This window comes from Cupressus sempervirens, chromosome 7 (genome assembly GCF_028749045.1).
Source record: "Cupressus sempervirens isolate cs-2001-9-10 chromosome 7, ASM2874904v1, whole genome shotgun sequence".
NCBI classification, from domain to species: domain Eukaryota; kingdom Viridiplantae; phylum Streptophyta; class Pinopsida; order Cupressales; family Cupressaceae; genus Cupressus; species Cupressus sempervirens.
In genome coordinates this window covers 795,293,246-795,296,881 of record NC_143124.1, presented here as the reverse complement: position 1 = coordinate 795,296,881, position 3,636 = coordinate 795,293,246, and the positions used below count along the sequence as shown (strand labels likewise).

Sequence of the window (3,636 nt, the reverse complement as noted above, 5' to 3'; positions counted from 1 at the left end):
ATCAATCCAATTGTGAAGAGGAGCTGCCCTCTCCTCAACACTTTGAAAGAAGATTTCTATGCAATCCAAATAGTGAGTGGGATGGTTTAAATATCATATATTAATGCTAGATTCTTAAACTGAAAGTGTAAAATAGTTGAAGTTGACTTATTTTTCCAAGCTCAATTTCTTCCTTAGTGTATGATGTTTAAGGGGCCCACTATAGCATGAAATAGTTTCTATAAATTTTTATGCTAGGTTGGTATTCATAATGCCAAGGAAAAGGCATGAACATGCAGATGATTTCCCCACAAAAACAATTGACAAACTCTTGAAACTCAATACCACTACAAGAAAGTACTAAATCATCATATAGAAAAATTCCTAATCTGAAGCCATTTAATATAAGATTTATGTCAGTTACAAAATTAGAATTAGAATATTTTGTCTGATAGTAAAATAACTGTTAACACTTTTTACAAGAATAAAGTTATTTCTGGCTTGCAGGGCATTTCTCCTCGATCCGACCATGAACCCTATCGCAGAACCCCACAAAAGGTGCTGTCTCTTGATCCCATCATGGTGGCTGGGACCCCAAACTCTGAAGAAAAACCACACCAATAAAAGCAGGAAAATTTTGACTTATAAATCTGATTTGATTTCACAAAACAACATAGACATCTATTTTCTGATATGTCCAGCTAGAATAGCGTCCTCCTCTACAATAGGATTCTTCCTCCTAGAACTCCGAGATCTCACGTTGCAATCTCTCCTCATTACGAGAATGATGAGATTCCTCCTGCTCATTCGCAGGCCCTAAACGGTTGAAGATCTCCTGAAGAGAGTTGGAAGTCGATGCATACGATACTCCTGCAAATGGAAATGACCCACTGCTCTCTCCACTCATCTCACGGAGATATATTACAGCGGGAAGTGAGACTTCACCTTCTATTACCTGCAACACTTGTCTGATGGAGGGTCTCTCCTCCGGCTGAGGATTGCAACACAAAAGTCCCAATTTGAGCACTATTTCCATCTCATCTTCAACATACTCACCACCAAGTTTCGGATCCGCTGCATCTGTGAGCCTGCCTTTCCCTTGCAGCTCTCTCACCCAGTCCACCATTACTATCTGCGAATCCTCGAGGGAAGTATCCACAGGCCTTCTCCCGCATGCAACCTCCAACATTAAAATACCATAACTGAACACATCTGCGCTGGGAGCGGCCTTTCCTGTATTGAGCAGCTCCGGTGCAATGTACCCAAGCGTACCCACAACACGAGTAGTTTGTGGGTCTCCTCCGTGCTCGTACAGACGAGCGAGCCCGAAGTCCCCAAGCTTCCCATTCATTTCAAAGTTCAACAAAACATTACTAGATTTGATGTCTCTGTGCACCACAACCTGCTCCCACTCTTCGTGAAGATACAGCAATCCTGCTGCCACGTCCCTCAGAATCCTGCATCTCTGAGCCCACGTCAGCACGCTCTTGGTCCTCCCAAATATCATCTTGTCCAGGCTCCCATTCGCCATGTAGTCGTACAATATGAAAAACTTGGCACCCCTCCTGCAATACCCTCTGATTTGCACAAGATTCCTGTGCTGCAGACGCCCAAGACTTGAAATCTCTGCTATGAATTCCTTGAGAGCTTCAGGGGTCTCTCTGAAGATTGATTTTACAGCAACTTCCTGTCCTGTAGCAGGAAGAACACCTTTGTACACCTGCCCGAATCCACCAGAGCCCAAGATCTGATCTTCTCGGAAGCCCTTGGTTGCAATATATAAGTCTTTATAGTCGAATCTGTGAGGCCAATATTCTTTCTCCCATTCTTCTATTTCGTCAGTCTGCTTATTCCTCTTCCACCAGAAAACCGCTGCGGCGAGCAGAAGCAACAAGAAAAGTACCAGAGTTGTAGTTATGGCGGCTATGATAGGTGTCGAGTTGGAATCCTTGGGTTTGACTAGAGAAGGAAGATGAGATACATCCAGCTCAGGCGGGGGTCCATTCGTGCTGAAGCTCCAGGCGAGGACGCAATGGTCTTCAACGACTGTTCCTGTGGATGCAGAGAAACCCACATACATTTCTTGTTCCAAGATGTCGGAAAGATTCATGTTTTCGAGAGATAAAAGAGGTTTCTTGGGTCGTAACAAACCGGCTTCCACTATTGTGACATTCAATTGGTGTTGGGTATCATCGTAATCGATCCAAGCCTGAACGTTGTGTCCACTGTTGAGATCTAATGGATACATCTTGTTGCCAATCCAGTACCCCGCAGATTCAGACTTCACAGATTTGAGGTCGTTGAGATCCACGCCGACATGATTGTTGTCCATGTCTAGATATTCCTTGTTGAGGATTGTGTCGAACTCGACGGCAAAGAGATGATTGGAAGGCTTCCCAATGGTGGAACTGTTGAACAAACCGAGGAACTGAGATGAAGAATCTTTCACTGGAGACTTGGAGGGTGTGATTATAAAGGCCATCCCCTGCCCACTGCGTGGAGGATCAGAGGAACAAGGAACCATGGCGAATACGAAGCTTGTGCTGAATGATAAATTGGGATGTTTCATCCGAACAGGGTGAGTATACAAAGCTCGGCTAGACATGTGTTGGGACTGATTTGTGAGGCAGATTGCATTGGACCGGATAGAAGCTTCTCCGATCTTATAAAGGGTGGAGGCATTGAATTTGTTGAAGCGGAAAATTGTGTGAGCTTGGGCTAGAAGCAATGGATACATGAACATAAGAATAATAAGCAGGATATTCACAGACATGGTTTTCATTTCCTATCAACGGATATGTATAGTGTCTTCATAGACAGTATAGGATTCCAGCGAGTTTCGAGTCCAAGTACACCCTGTTCCGTATGGCAGATAGTTGAGCTGGTGTGGTATTCTATTTCAATATAAGAATACAATGGAATTTTCACGTAGCTTTATCGACAAGTCAATCCGTTCCTACGCTGAATTTGATGAGCACAAAGCACATGAAAAGGGAAATCAAAGAGTGGAAATTTGATTTAAAAGATAATTGCTCCCTCTGTTTTCTGGTTTCCCCTGAGAGTACAGGAAGTAGGAGCTTTTGTGCACTGTCAAAAAGTCGTGGAAATGAGGGTAAAAAATTCTGCGTGCAGTCAAAAAGTTTTGGAAAAGGGGAAAAAAGTTATTTATTCGTTTTTTTAGGTGGAGATACGTTGTGGTGGTACTGATGAATATTGTATATGTGCTTATCGTTCTATACGAATTGATAGTAAGAGTTAGTTATCATAAAAAGAGATCACTCCTTATGTTAAAAGAGATATCTAAGTAGGTTCTAATAGTCGATTAGTTTTTAGCTTTGTTGATTGTTGATTGGTCCATTTGTATAGTACTTACTATTTCTTTTTTGGTGAGTGGCTATTGGGGGTGAACATAATAGGTTTTATGCAAACATTTTGAAATGGCACTTTTCGACTACTTTGCACTCTACGACTTCTACAAGAGCTCTATAAATGCAGAAACACCCAAACCTTAACTTTAAGCGCTTCAGTCACCTACAAAAGTTCATCAAAATAATCACCAAATTTTGGCATACATATTAAGAGTTCTAAGTGCGTGAAGTTAGGCAGTTATTGGATCTCTTCCCATAGACCCTTATCAAAAGTGAAAAGGTTCTTTCA

General features: G+C 42.2%; 1 pseudogene; it reads right to left on the bottom strand.

The window, feature by feature from the left end:
- Window positions 1–352: 352 nt before the first annotated feature.
- LOC149549755 (L-type lectin-domain containing receptor kinase SIT2 pseudogene) lies at window positions 353–3,101 on the bottom strand (annotated as a pseudogene).
- Window positions 3,102–3,636: the final 535 nt, after the last annotated feature.